Genomic DNA, 16,539 nt, shown 5'->3' with positions numbered 1-16,539 from the left:
GCAATCTCTGCTTTTGGAGAAGTTTGATTTGATTGTGTATTCGCCGAAATCAAGTAATCAAATTTGGTTTTCTTGGAATTCATTTAGTTTTTGTTTATTATCACTTTGGCCCTTTGGTCACGAAGAAATTATTAAGGGTATTAATGTATAAATAAGCTGGAAGTTGCCATCTTAGCACTTTCAGTGGAAGAGATCAGCTAGAAGCCATAGAGTTCTGTTTTGATAGACACGAGTGTGGCCCTATCGGCTAATAGACAAATATGGCCAGTGTCACCATAACAAACCTTGTTTACGGCTCTCCGCTCTCCGCTCTTCGATGACTTTGCAGCAAGCGGCAACAGGCCCGATAAGTCGAGTGCTGCAACATTGTTGTAGTTGCTGTTGTTATTGTTATTGTCGTTTCTGTAGTCGCAGTCATTATGGTCGGTTGTTTATTTTCTGCCATCATTGCTTTTCGGTTGTTTTGAATGCTATACTATGACCATCATCATCATCACCATCATCCCATCAGTTCGGTGGCAGCACGAACCTCCGCAGAGATACCCAGTGAATTATGCTGACGGGTGCATTGAACCCTTTCCTAAAAGTGATTGTTTAAAGCCGAGATGATCACTGAGAGCGGCGAGAGGAGTGGGAAGGGGAGGAGCAGATGGGAAACGTAAGCGAAGCCGGAGCTTAATGGTTTCCATTGTTAGCTTGCTCATCCTGATCGCATTTGGTTTTGGCTACGAGTCTTGGTCTTACTTGCGTCAATTTGCAAAACGATGATGTTGAAGCATTTGATTAAAAACTTGCAAATTGGAGCTCATAATCAAAAAGTAGTAAGAAAAACATATTTACTCATAAGCATAAGCATTTACTCAAAAGCATATACTCAAATTAAAATACATACTACCTCTAGCTCTTGTAGTTCTCAAAGTTTATAGGGTCAGAAACGATTCCTTCTACCCTTTACAAACCCTTCAACGTATCTAGTATCTACCAGTAGCTAATCCTAACCTTTTCTTTTAAAAGTTAATTTTTATAGAATCCGTATTCAACTAGCTCCCCCTTATTAAATGTCCAGTTTTTGTCTCGTCAAAAAACTGGGAGACGTACAAAAAACCAACGAGCCGAGCAGAACCCAAAACCGGAAGTTTACAAAAGTTGACGGTTCGTTTGGGTAGCCATGGCATACACAAAAGCAGCAATTTTCGTTTTTATAGCTTGGCTCAGGCAGATCAGTCAGCCATATAGAACATTGACATATCGGGTGAGATCGCAGCGTGCCACAGCGAAAAAAGCTATACGAGTATGCATATGGTTGGAAATGGAGGCGGGGCCAGAAAGGAAAGGCATATCGATATGCAAAAACCACACATTAAAAATGCCCCTTTCTCCCCTTTTACCCTTTCTCCACACAAAAGCGGAACTCGGTTGGACGGTAACCTTAGACAACGTAAAGCGAAAGCAGAAAAAATCAGCAAAATACCCAAGACGTGTAGTAGACAAAAGCGCATAAGTTTCCGTTGACCGTTAATTAAAGCCACAAAAGACAGAAGCTTGGCCTGAAATAGTCACATACACTCGGAAACTCATTTTCGGTAGAAGGTAAAAAGATCTGTAGCTTCCCAGGTCACCAGGCAACAACGAATGAATACAGAACTCGAAAATAATTTTGGGCCAGCTCAAGATTAGTTCCTACTTATTTTCCGAAGTTCGAAAATGTGATCGTGAGCTATTCAGATATAATAAACTTATCTTCGTCGCAAAACACTCATTCATTACACCAACGCACTGGAAAAGAATCTAGCCATTCTCCAATTGTGTGGGACATTTTAGAAATCTGTGCTCGTTTTAGCCCCACCCTCAACCACATATGGCCATAAAACACAACACAGCTGCATTAGAAATTGCAACCTGAACTCCTTGCAAGATCAAAGCCAATTGCAAAAATGGAGCAGCACGCGCTCCACGCGCTCCAATTCGTCCAAAAGCCAAGAGAAGCGGAGCAGAAGTTGGGGATAAGAAGTCGCTGGGGGCGTAATGGGGATGAAAAGGTTCGGCATCGCCCATTAAGCCTGCGTCAATCCAGCGTCGCCGCTAACTGTTTGATTAGGGATCAGTCGCCAAACACTTCCCTCTTAAAGTTCAAAGGACAACGAACTGCAAATACTCTATAGTAACAATGATTTATCAATCCCAAATATCAGGGAAACATACTCTATTACTTACTGATAAGCTATGTTAATTGGGAGTAATTCTGGCAAAAAATGAATATGATGATGAGGACAGAGGATCGATCGTGCTTCTTCCGCGTCCGTTTGGGTATTAAACTAAGTACGTATTTATTTGGAAAGGGTATGCAAAGCGATTTGCGGCAGCTGTGCACAATTTATGTTGCAAGAGCAGCGCCGGCCAAAGCAGCTGAAAAGAGAGTTGCACATGGATGCTGGATGCTGGATGCTGTTTTGGCCGCAAGATGTGTCAGCTGCAGCGGTTACTTTACTTCTCTGGGAGACTGTTGGTAGCAACGACCAGGCCCCGGTGCTTGCAACATAACACGCATATGGAGGAGAAATTGTGCCAATTTGCTTGTTGCTTTTGTTGCGGCGGGCAAAGGCAACCACAAAGCGACGACCGACAAGCGACAAGAAGTGTCTATATGGCGGCATTATTGATGATGACAGAAATGTGTCGTTGCTGGAAAAGCATTTTCTATGCGCAGCTGTGCCAGAAAGACATTTGAAGCCGTTCGCTCTCTTGCCATGAACCTCCGATCGTATCCAGAGTCAAAGTCACAGCTCAAGTTCCCCGGTTGTCCAGGAACCATCTTTCCAGGAACCACACAGAAAGCACAAATAGTTTAATTCCTAAGGATTATTAAAGATTTGTGTTTTCATCACAACTAACATTTTCTTTATGTATCCACATAAGTGTTGTTGGAGAATTAATCCATATATGTGAATACCCTCTCAATTGATTTCAGTTAGAAAAAAATAATAGTTCTTTGTTTATAATATAAAATATATATTTTAAGATATTCAAATAAAAGAATATATATAATAATCGTAAAACTATATGCAATTATAAACTTATTAACACATAAACTTAAAGGATGCAACTTCCTATCTTATATACTTTAAAATTTACAAAGCCCACCAAAGACATTCGAATATTCGAATACATAGTACTAGTTTCCAATAGCTAAAATATAAAACCAATATCTTTTTTTCCGTGCAACTGAAGCAACCAGTTGTTGATTAGCAAAATGGGCCTTGAGGATCGCGCTAACTTCTCCTCTTTCTCTTTTTTTTCGATGGGCAATATTTATGTCATTCATTAATTTTCATGTCTAAAGGAGTTTAAGGCGTACAGCCGCAATGACCTTGTGTGTAAATTTTAATCAGCACATCCTAAAGGAAAGAAAAGGAGACTGGTTTTGTCCGGCATGTGGATGATGAGCCGAGATTCGTGACTCATCCGACCAGCCAGCTCGAGTTATGGCCGCTAAGATCTTTGCATGCGGAACTTGCGCACAGGGGAGACGACCCAGCATCACTTTGATGGACAGACACAATTGGGCTACAGGAAAGCGAGCTACGTGGTCGTCGCAATGAAAACTATACGATATACGATATCATATATCATCTCGAGAAATTCGTTGGAAGTCCGGAAAGCGGAGTGCGAAATCAAGCTAGAAGTTAAGAAGCCCACAGTCGCCGTCAAGCGCACAAGAACGACACATCATTGTCACCTTCGCGTCATCATCAGATACGGATACAGATTTGGCAGAGCGATACCAAAAATTAGCAAATGGTTATTTTTATAATTTTATTAAAACGACAACGAGTCAGAAAAGTGGCAGAAAGAAAATGGCAAGAGACGTAGCAAAAAACAAAAGCTCACGAATCAGAACCAAAAAGAAGGTAAATGCCAACAAACACAAACAATGAAACATCTGAAACTGAAAATTAACATGATTATCTTGAATTCCAGTGTTCCCAAATTTGTGTAAGTTTTTTCGTCTGTACCTTAATCCGAATTTATAGAATGGTGCACGTTTGGTTCCGACTTTCGTATGCGCCTTCATGCAGATTATTCAGTTCAGTCCATTCATTTAAAGCAAATCATTCATGCGAAATCGGCACGTCCATTTCCATATTCTTTGACTGCTCTGTTCATTCGCCGCTTTTTTTTTGCATTCACTAATTTATGAAATTTTATCGATACTACACGCTCATGTTTATACCCGTTACTCGTCTGTATACTAGATTCGTTGAAAGGTAGCGAGGCGACGAGTCGACTTAGCCATGTCCATCCTTCTGTCCTTCTGGCCATATGAGCATCGAGATCTCGGAAGATTTTGTGTGAAGCTATGCAAATATTGTATGTTTTCTTAAAAACCAGAGTCTTGTCACCTTTTCAACCAAAGTCGTAAACCCAGAGTGGAGTTGGAGTACAGAAAGAATGGCGGTTTAAAATGACCCAATTCGACGGGGCTTAATTTAAATGAAAGAAAACCAAATTCACAGCGATTTAATGCTACCAAAAACTGCGACGGTGGTAATGAGGGGAAACTTTCGTTGCTATCGGCTGAATCACGAGACCAAAACGCTTGTCAAGACAGTGCCACCTACCTGCAGAGATACTTATCGGGCAGCATTTTCCCAAACTTCAAATTATCAATTACATCTACAAGAAAACGCATTTGATTTTCCGACATCTCCTTATATAATCCACTAGCCCCAGCAAACTCGCTACAAATGACTGGTACAACCACAAAAAAAAAACTATTATTTTTATTTCAACCACGCCGAGAAATATGCGTGGGAATTGAGTTGAGAAAATTTCTTGTTTACAAGCAAGCAAAAGCAGTGGCAATAATAATAATAATAATAACGAGAAAGGTGAAAAATAGACACAAAACCATCTCTGGCGGAAACAAATGAAGTCTAACCATTTTGCTACTGTTTGGCCCGAAGTGAGTGTGAAGAACCACCTGAAGTGGCTCTGCCAGAAAGCCAAGATCCGAAGAGGCCAGGCCACTGGAGAGTAGCGGAGTCATCAGCGCGTTTGTGGTCGTCATCATCATCATCACCGAGGTACAAACCTCCAGATAACCCCACTCAAATATTCCTGCAACTGATCACTACCGTTGCCACATGGCTCATTGCGATTATTTTGCCCTGGAAATATTGTATTTCACGGGCATGCATCTTTTATATTTCAATTAGGAGATTCCTGGACCATCACTTACTGGGAGATAATAAAATTATAATATAATATAAGATAATAAAGAGATCTATATATAATATATAATATAAATGTCTTAGGTCTGCCTTCATTACATTACAAACTTTAACAAAGTCCTGACCATCTCCGAATGGGTTTTGAAGTACCCTGTTTTTGGGCATAACCTCTTCCGCAGCTTGTTTTGCCCAACTTAAAATATGAAAGGCTTTGACAACTTCAAACGACAAGTTCTAAGAAAAGAGTATCTGTTTTGTTTTCACCAAAGCTTACTTAGTAAATTTGTTTTGGACGGCAAACAAAATACACTCCAAGTCTTTCGACGTCTGAAATACAAAAAACTAATTCTAAAGAGGGATCATAAAAGAGTGCTAAGAACCACAGATTTGAACGAATAAAGACGAACTTCAAAATGACTGTGATGAGCGTCTATTCAAACATCAAGATATATACACAAATGGATAACAATACGTTTGTTGCCCTCTCAAATCAGTCCCACGTCCATCAAACTTTTTTTCATACCTGACTTAAATTTGACTTTCAAAACACGTGTCACCAAAATCTAAAAATTATTATTATGCATATCATATTATTCATCGAAGTAACATAAAAGTGGACCTGTGAACTTGTCGTTTATTTTATGAATAATTTAAAAAGCATATAAATGCTCAGCTCGTAATTTAATAGAAAGTGCCTTTTGAGTTTGTTTGCTCGAAGGGACTGGAATCGGGGAAATTATTGAATTACTGAGCATTTTACTTTGGAAAAAGACATAAAAGACTCATCGACCAAAGGCGAGAAAATAAAGTCCAAAGACAGATTTGGAGATTTGTTAAATACCCTAATATATTCCAGGTATAATGGCCATATATTTCCGATTTCTCAAATGCTCAAATTGTAAATTGGAAGTTTTTGTTTTTGGCAAATTCTGATAGTTTTGTTGTCCCATAAATTCTGTTTTCCCAAATTGTCCCAGCAGCAAAAGGAAAATACGAAAACAGAATACAAATACGCAGTTCTCGATTTTTAGACGCCTTTTCTCGGCGTTTTCACACCGAAAATCAGAAGAAACGGGAAAAATTCCTGTCTGGCTAAGACAGGGAGCTCTCTACAAATATCTCGGATATGCCTGTGCTTATATATAGCTGCATATACGCAGATATATTTATATGGAACGTATTTTCATCTAATTTCCTTCATTTCCATCCACATGCCGTGCTCTATTTTTGTGAGGCGCATTTTTAGCGCTGTTTTCGTCGTCGTATTCTTCTTTCTATAACTCAATTTTCATTGCATTTTCATTTTTCTCCTACATACATATATCTATTTGGCTTCTTTTCGGGTTTCGAGTTTTTATGGCTTTTTATTTGGCCTGCTCTATTTCTGTGTACATTGTTTTCGTTTGTGCTTGTCTGGCAAACATTAAAATCGAAATAAAAGCTTTTTCCATTTTATTGTTTAGGGGGCAGCCTTAACTTGAACTTCTACTCTTCTTCCATTTCACTATTTTAAATTGTACGCTCTACAAAGTTTTCTGATTTTTCACCGCATTATCAAAAACCTACAGACCTAAATCGTTGAAACTCTTATTTGAATGATAATCACATAAAAGACGGAGATTTGAATTATTTCTTGATTGAAGAAGTTGAACATTTTTATGGCCGAGCTCGTTAACTTTCGATTGCAAACTGATTTATAAATGTTACAATTTATTTATGTTTCATTTCATATTTTAATCAAAACAAGAATGACTTACCTTTCAAAGCAGTTAGGTTTCCTTCTTCGAATTCTCTGGTGTCTAAATTAAAAACTGCAAGAAAATAATACAATCGAGAGATACATTGAATAAATTATATTGGAATAAAGTACAGATGGAACAAATTAATGATTAAGATTAAGATGAAGTAATTGGGCTGCGTTTATAAAGGCAAAAGAAATACTAATATATTTAATAGGTGCTTGCGCATCGTACGATTTCAGCATTCCGCTCAAATGAATAATATCATTTATCATACTTTTTAATATTCTAAAAATTTATTACAGACTGCATAATTTGCACAACCAAAAATGCGTAACACCCTCGACAGCTAGGCAGCCGATATTTTAATTTTTGCGCAGCCAAGAACTCAAAATTCCTGAAGATCAGCCAGGCAGGGCGAAAAGGCACCGAAATAGTTGCTATTTTTGTTGATTTTTTGTTCATTTGACAGCTCGACATCAAGTGAAGAATTACAGAAAATTATGCAGGCGAGAGAAGACACCGAAGAATCGGCGAGATTGGCATCTACCGGCGAATCAATAATGATTGAATGCGTTGTTTGCTTGATTCTCAAACAATTAAATTTGACGACTATCATTCCCATTTATTCGAGAAATGCCGCAGGCTAAGCACAGTCATAGTGATATTCTTGACAAATCTTCCAACTTGTACAGCAAACAAATTGTTCTTCGCGGTTTCGGTTTCCGTTGGATTATTGGGGCCAACTCTCCCAGGCCTTTTCAATTAAGATGAACGAAAATGAACTCGGTTGTCGTCATTTCGGGGTGCAAAAATAAACATTTTTATTGCCCGCATGGCGCCAAGCAAAGATGTATCTTGTATCTGGAAGAGCAGCGCCGATGTGTAAATTAAGAAAGAACCAAGTAGCGGGCAAATATTCGTGTGCTTTGTGCCAGTTGCTAATAAATATGCAATTAAAACGCACAGAAGAAACATCTCGACGCACGCAGAGTAATTGAGAAAATGTTAGCCAAACGGCGATGATTTCGCAGATTCATTCGGTGAAGATCAAACGCCGTGAGCCCAAAGGGTTGACATCATTTACTAAATTGATCATAAAATGGAAACGAGGCGTGCGGATATAAATTCAATTGCGTGCCTACGAAGTACGAAATTTTTCAATTGTTGTTTCAGATGGTTAAGAGATGAACCCATTCAGGAATTCGTTTGTGAGAACTTAGGAAAAACACTAGCACTAGCACTTTGTCAAAAGTGTTCTCTGCAAATATTCGTAAGTAGGGAATAAATAAATACAAGTCCAATCCGATATTGGTATTACGAAGTTCTGTTAAATTTAAAATGGTAAAACATGGTGCTCTTCGTTTATTAGAACACTTTACGCCTCGTTAATTGACAGAATGAAGAACGACGAACTTTCTTTAGCCAAAAAACCCAGTTAAGCCCCAATTCAATAGCACGTACCTGGAGGAGGCAGGGGAACCTGGCCAATATGGTCAGGCGTCGAAAGACTTTCTTCGTTCATCAAAAATCCATAAAGCCAGCCAGACATTTTCACCAAAAGAATGGCGGCAGAACAAACCTATAGTACGTGCTATATCCCCCATCCCCCCAAATGTCTTTATAAAAAGCTAATCAATGAACCGAGTGCCAAGGCAGACATACAAATACATCCAAGTAGGCTTTATAAAAATGCAAGCAATTACAACAATCAGGGAAAAACATCGTGACAAAAATTATAATTGTTTGTAAATTAGACGACAGAGGCGACCAAACGTTAAAAAGAAAGTTGTTATGTGGCATTTTTTGATCTTAATAGACCTGCAAGAAAAAGAAAACATTAAGTCAAAACAAATTTAAGACACTTCAAGCTCATCTAGACAAAAGCTGCAAGAACAGCGAACCGTTGCATGTAAAGTGCATTTGGCTCATTGGCCCATTGCTTTGGCTTTAACTTGATGGAAATGTTTTCTTTTCGGTGTGATGTGGCTTTCCATGATATAATTTACAGCTGTACAATTGCATTTCACCATTAATGCTTGCTTTGAAAGTTGCCCTGCCGATAAGATGGTTCCTGGCCATTAGAGTATTTACGAGCCACAAGGCCAACGAAAAGACAAAAGAAATGGTGTTACACCTGCTATATAGTCGATTTTTCCATTTTATGATACACATTCTGAGCCAGCAACCTCTAAATATAGTTTGCTGAATTTTTCACAAGAATGAAAGCAAAATAACGGTTTTATTAATTATACGTAATGTTTCTAACTACGTGATTGTTCTTTATTGAATTTATATGTACCAAAAGAGCACTATACCCTCCTTGTTCACAAGTTACGTGTATGATTCCATTTTTAAAAGGGGCTTACAATTTAATCTCATCGCCTTCTAGTACTTATTTGTGCTATAAAAATGGAAATAATCAGTTTTAGGACAATCACTATATTTGTTCTTTAGATAACATAATTTCACTAGCATTGCAAACCCATGAAAACGCAGTTCACTGCGAATTTGTCGCTTAAATAGCGTCTATTTCAGTGCACTCGTGACCAGTCAAGACAACCAGTTAGTAATACTTAGTATTCACTCGGAAATGACTGATTGGTAGGAAACTATGGCAAGTTCCACAAAGACTACCAACTGATAAGCTAAACGGGGCCTCCCCTTTCACCTAAGGGTCTAAAAATAAACCATGAGTGTTGCGTTTACGGATGGGCACTAGCGGAAATTGACCATTTGGTTAACATGGCTCAAAGACCTTTGACAGTGTTGGCCAATGCAAGCTGGGGAGTGGTGTGGTCTCCTCCCCTCCCCTCCCCCCTTTCATTTGCTCCCGAACGCCGATGTTGATCAATGGCTGGTCATTCAATTTTGTAAGCAAAGCGTAAACTGATTGTGATCGAAGGCTGCAAGCTCCGTGAAAACCTCAGCGGACAGCCAGCTGCAGTCACTGAACTTGCAACAACGGCAGCAGGATGAGGCAGAACTGGAGGGAGGCAGGCAAGGGAGACGTCAAAAGGCCAACAAACGCACGCATACCAAGACCCGCACACATGGCCAAGATTGTCTGGGGGCCAACTAATAACAAACAACCGGCTTTCGCAGCGAGGCGCGAACAGAGAAAAATGTACAGTGAAAACTCACACGAATTCCACGTATCGAAATGTGTAAGTGCAGAAAGAAAAATAAATGGTTGAATTCATTATGAACCACCAATCTTAGAAGCGTAAATTAGATAAATTTACAATATTTCTTAGAATTAAAAAACAATTGTATACCGTATTTGAGGTGAGATAACGCTTAATTAACAGTCAATGGTTATAAGTATTATTAAAAATAAGAAGGAACGCTATAGTCAAGTTCCTGAACTTTCAGAGATTCCCAAACAGACGTACGGACAGCTGGAGTCTACAAGATATATATACTTCTCTCTCCGAGTAACGGGTATAATAATTAATACACCACAGGATTTAGAATATTTAAGGTCTATAGACTATATATAGTGTGGAAAAACGCAAATTACTGTTCCGAACTGAACTTGCGTACTCGAATACTATTGATATACTTATTGGGTCTTGACTGTACCGCGGGAGAAAGGAGAAGCAAGGAGGAGCAGTGGGAGTTAAAGAAAAGTTTGTTTACATTGGAGCCAGCGATTTTCGACCGCCACAAACTCGTTGCCGAGCATTCGCGTAAGTCACTCCCAGTTGACGGCTAATGCTGTGATGTTGCTGCTGCTGCTGCTGCTGCTGCGCCTGCTGATGTTGCCGCAGCAAATTGCGCGAGTTCCTTGGCAGCCACTATGGAGCACATGCACATCTGTCGTCACATTGGAGCAGTTGTCGCTTCGCAACACTGTTTTCCCGCGAGGTGAAGGCCGCAAAAAACTCGATCCGAGCCCCACTCTTTGGGGCTTCTCGAAGTCAAGTCACCATAATTGCATGGCCCGCATCACAGCGAGGAATTTTCAGCAAAGAGCCGACCGAGAGCGCAGCTCTTGGCCATAACGAATTTGCAATAATGCCCATTTCCAGCACGTCACCACCCCTCCGACCAACCAGGCAACCGCACCATTCCCCCCTGCCCCAATCGCCCTTGGCTCCACTCAGCTCCGAGTGCATTTTCCGCTTAAACTACACTTCATTTAAATTTTCCCCAAGCAAATTTTCATTGCCCTTTGGGGGCCTCACCTTCGCGTGGAAGAAGGAAATGCATTTGCGTAGCCCGAAGTACTGAATCTTTGGCAAATGGCTTTAGGTCATCAGCTGGGCGAAAAAGTGCGCATTTCTGTGATTTCTGAAATGCACATCAAATCCTTTAAATAGTTATTCCTTTGACTCCTAGAGTAAGTACTACCTTACTTAGTAAGTAAGTATAAGTAAGTAAGTATAAGTAAGTAAGTATCACGTACAAGTTTGTTTTTAAAATTGACACGTTACTTAATACACATGCTTAAAGTATTCGAAATTGAGCAGATGGAATCTATTTGGCATATCAAACTACGTGACAAAACAGGTCCTTACTGCTTTTCACTCGCTACAGCCGGCATACCTTCCGTGTTAACATTAATGAGTATCTGATAGTCGCGACTCTAGTTCTATCTTGTAATCTTATGTATTACAGAATCAGCAATTTAAGCTATAAACAATTAAACCTTTTAAGATTCACCTACACAAACCATTTAATTTGATGTTTAATGCATAAAACAATCCAAAATGACCTCCCATCGGATAATTTTGCTGTTGAAACTGCAACATGCACATTCACATTGGTGGCAGACAATTCAACTGGCTTTTATTTTTTCTTATTTATTAGAGTTGCTCGACTCTTCGTGCCACAGCCGAGCCAAAAACAACTGCAACAGTTAATAGTAAATTGGCTCTATAGAAATAAAAGTGAAACTTTTCCCAGCGAGAGAAATTTTTGCATTCAAGCGAAATGAAGCTCTGCTAAGTAGGAAAGTGTTCGTTTGCGCTCGTAAGAACATAGTTAAACAATTAGTCAGGCACTTAATAACAATGCCACGTTGGTAATCCGAACCCTCCAGATCGGTCACTGTTCGTCGAAACAGTGAAGTAATTCGAGACCATTTATCAAAAATTAACAACCGAAGTAAAACCAAAAAGCATGCGACAGAACTTAAAGTTATGCGATTATCATCATGGCAGCTGGAGTCCATACCAGTAAGACGCCCTAAAAAGCCGAACGCGAAGGTCTCTGGCAAGATCTGGTTTTACGGTTCCCCCGAATCGACTTTGACATGTGACCCCCAACCCCACGCCCCAGTTTGACCTTCACAACAGCCGAAAAGAAGAAAAGACCAGCAGGCGTAGTACATACGGCTGGTCATTTAAGCCACAATTCAACGCTTTAATTGCGCGGCAAGGGGGATGGAGTTCAAATTGATCGATTACTCGAATTGGGCACTTTTCTCATTGCACTCCTGGACATTTCAAGTAGTTCCCCTTTCCTGAACTTTTCACTACACAGCACAGCAATGGCCTATCAATAAACTACATTTTTGTTGGTTATGACTGGGCGATATACTCTTAGATAGTTAAACGAATGGCGTTAGCTTATCGTTGGCACTTTATATATACAAACCTCTTTCTACAACAATATTTTTAGTTGCAACAACATTAGGAATATATTACCGTAGTCGTTGAAAAAATGTATGACTAAATTATTTGTCATCGTCACTCTTATCTCACCTCGTTAAGCAAGTCCAATAAACGTTTTTTAATAAATTACAGACTTTTTAAAATACTTTTGAATTTTGGCTCTCTGCGCTCTGCTCTCCACATCATATTGACTTACTACACAAAAGCCCAAGTCAAAAAATAAATAGGAACCTAATTGGTTTAAGAATGTAAACAGAGTTGCTTTTATTGTACCTGCGAGGTGGGCTGGTGGGGCGATGTGCCGCTAAGTAAATAGACAACTTGACGTTCCTCTGATAATTGCTGATAAACGTTGACGCTGCATTATATATGGACTGAGTCCCCTCTGTTGACTCTAATCAAGCGCCCTCTCGCTTAGCTTATACAAATATAATCCGACTGCGGCGCAGTTCTAGGTGCAATCAGAGCTCGCTATTTGCATAAATGGGTCGCTGGACAAAGCGGAGAACGGCCGGGTGATAAGACTCGCCTGAAGGTTGCGAGGTGTGAATAGTGTCATTTTTAAATTGGATCGCAGAACCAAAGGCAGGATGAGTAAAGATAGGTATATGTTCGCCCACACACGAAATGGCAAGGAAAATCCAAGTGCTTACTTGATATCAAGGCGCATTATCCTATGCTTCTTCACGTACCACATCCACACATATTTATTTGCCCTGTTTTTGCTTCCACCTGGTTTGGTGCCTACCCTAAGGTATTAAATATTCACTCGTTTTCCGCCATTTATCCCGAACACAACCGACACTCATTCCTGAGGTTAACTTGACGCGTTAAGTCCGCAAAAGGATGTGAGCCACATTCGGGCCAACTGATAAGAGCACCAGCCGACAGACTTCCGAGCTGAAGTTCGGAGCACAGGAACGGGAAAGGGAACATCGAAAGCAATTTCCATGCAAACTTAGGTCATTTGTTGGGCCCCCAAAGGAGCCATATCTGTGGTATACATAAAGACACATATATGCACGGCTCTACCTAACTGTAATACCGACGAATCCGATTCTATATAGGTCACAAGCTGTCGACTCCATTGCAATGGCAATCCGTGCGGATGTGAGGGTGTAAGGGGTGTGCGGGCCGAAGAGAGCACATAACTCCATTGCACTCGTTTTTCGGTTCGGGAGCGACGGCCCCAAACCAGCGAACAGCTGCTTTTCCCCACCCCCATCGCACAGTTATCAGCAGCTGTTGGGGCTAACAGGGGTGGGGTTGGGATAGGTTGGCTGGAAATAGGGGTGGCTTTTCGCATCCGAAAAACATAACATACCAACTTTGAAGATTCGCGGCATGCAGACGTCTTAGGAAATACAAAATATTGTGCATCGGGGTATTATATTTTCGAACATAACATTTCGCGATCAGCAGCTGCCATACAAAATATTTAAGTTAACAAAACCAAACTTTCAACTTCTGGGCGTTGTACACACAACAAACGCCTGTGGCAATGAATTCAGCCAGTGCTCATGGAGCTAGGTCAACAGTTAGTATTCCATGTAAGCTGGTACATAAATGGCTATATACAGTTCTCGCGCATATTTATATGTGCTATATACAATGTAAATGGAAATGTATCCTTTGAGTGGGTGGCTGCTGGAACTAAAGCGCCCATGTTTCACTTTCATTCCTGGGGAATTGGGGCGCCGATATGAGGTATGGTTATGCAATTGAAGTTTTCAATTACTGCACTCCGTTGTAAGCATTAAAAATCAATTAAATTATCCGGATGCCATCAAAATCGGTCTTTGTTTCCGTTTCAAAGTTGTTCAAAGGGTATATAAATAAGAGCAAATCAAATCTTCTCCTTAAAACGAATTAAAAATACGAACTTGAAAACTAATCGCTCTTTAATGATAAGCGGGCCACGTAGACCCAACTTAACAATCCGGTTGCATTTTAATTATACGGCTAGATCACGGATACCAACTAATAAATACTCATCGGGCGCCATTAATTTACTGGGATTTTATAGGAAAGACTTCGCCCAAAAGTCAGTAGGGTCTCAGATGCCTAGTTCAAAAACCCCGGCTAAAGAACACTGAAAAAAATGGTATTGCGTGCTAATTTATTTATAATTCAAAAAATTATATCTAGCCACAATAAATTATTCAAAGACCAGCAATTAATAAACTTTATAATTATAAATTTTCCAAGAAAGAAATTTCTATTCAGACATAGAAGAATTTCTTTCAGTGCGCCTAAAATCACCCGCCGCGGCATTTCTGCCCATTGAGAAAACCAGGAGCGAGGCAGACACAGGCAAGTGCAGTTTCCATTTTCCAGGCCTGCGTGCGTGAGAAAATGGAAATGGTTGAAATAGCAGGTAAGTTAATAAGCTGGCTGTGCCACCAATGCGTTCAGAGCGTTTTCTCTAAATACCTCCATTGTTTCAGATTTCCGCCGACGACGACAGACAAGAGGCGTTCGGCGTGGAACAAAACCATTCGATTTTTGTGAACAACCTGTCCGAGAGTCCGGGGGTTCTACCACTCTGCGCACACACACTGGCTTCCAAGAGTGGTCACTAGCAGTTTGTACAATAATTGCACAAGTGTCACTCGCACTGCCCGGTGAAACAGGTAGGCGACGAGCCCAAACTGGGCCCATATGGGTGGCCACGGCAGCAGATGGCAGTGACAAGTGCTTTTGGTTATTGTTATGAAAGAGCCGGACTCGAGCAGAAATGGTTACGAAATCGGATACCAGATAGCACCTCCCAGAAGGGAAGAGTTGAGCCTGTGTGCGCCAAGCACAAGATGGCTTAAAACAAGTCATTCTGATTTGGATAAGGTACTCTAGTTTTAAGAAATTACATGACAAATATTTAGATCTTTTCTTCAACACTCAAAGATACTCATTATATTTGATCCTATCTTTCTAGCTTTTACTGCTAGACGTTTCATACTCGCTTTGTTTACGTTTTAACTAACCAATTGCGAGTATGTTTGGATTAAAGTAGAGCAAATTAGTCCGAAAGAGAGACTAGCTTAGTTAACAAATGAAAATGAAATGTTTCCCTCTATGTAATTCTGATTACCAAACAAAATGAGCCAGGAAAAAAAAAAAGAAAAACCGGGCTTCAAATCTGCCCCAACGGGCAGACAAAACAACTCGAAGACAAATGGCCATAAAATGAAAATTGCAACTTTGGAAATTATGCGGCAAACAAGTTTTGAGCAGCCGCGGCATTTGGGCAGTTGCGGCGGCGCCAATTTCCACGGCGAGTTTTCAGTGGAGTGGCGGGGGAAAATGCACAAGCTGGCGGGACACCCTTTTTCTTCGGTTCCCTAGCTGCAGCTACTCCTATTTGTACCATTAAGACCGCTTCCGTCTTTGAGGCAAACTGAACTCACATAAATTGACGCACGAGGCGCGCAAAAACAATAAGATGGGAAAAGCATAAACAAAACAGCAGCGGCGGAAAAGCTCGTCGAAAAACAGACGGTGAGGAAAATACCCACCGTCGAGAGAAGTGGAAAGTACACTTGAAGCAAAAATGTAATCCGATTTTGGACTTTGTGTAAAAACAACTTTTAAACATTTATCATTTTTATAGCACATGGTTTGAACCAATAAATATTTAACTAACAATTTATAAAACCGTATGCAAACAATAGGATTTCTTAATCATACTATTCAATCGCATTTTAGAGGAAAATATTGAAAAGCACGAGAGTGGGTGGCGCAGCTTTGAATTGATTTTCATGTGAGGGCACAGAAATAATCACATTCGCTTGGGAAAGTGCTCCGGAAAATTGTGTAACGTGTAACGACCCGCACGCCCCTCTCCCACAATCGCCCTGCCAATCGTGGCAAGAAATTGCCAACCACTGTCACCCGGAGGAATTTATTACTCCTCTTGTGGGTAGTGCACGCTATGAGTGAAGGAAACCT

The 16,539-nt window shown here is 40.3% G+C and overlaps 1 protein-coding gene across 8 annotated transcripts in view; it reads right to left on the bottom strand.

The window, feature by feature from the left end:
* Positions 1 to 16,539, bottom strand: part of LOC6726723 (uncharacterized protein CG43427) — a 51,755-nt gene that overhangs the window by 32,976 nt on the left and 2,240 nt on the right. For all 8 annotated transcript variants that reach the window (XM_039296026.2, XM_039296025.2, XM_039296024.2 and 5 more), the window contains exon 3: positions 6,989 to 7,042. The gene's annotated coding sequence lies outside the window, so the exon portion shown is untranslated. The remainder of the gene's footprint in view (positions 1 to 6,988; positions 7,043 to 16,539) is intronic.

This window comes from Drosophila simulans, chromosome 3R (genome assembly GCF_016746395.2).
Source record: "Drosophila simulans strain w501 chromosome 3R, Prin_Dsim_3.1, whole genome shotgun sequence".
NCBI lineage: Eukaryota > Metazoa > Arthropoda > Insecta > Diptera > Drosophilidae > Drosophila > Drosophila simulans.
This window is presented reverse-complemented; position numbering and strand designations above follow the sequence as displayed.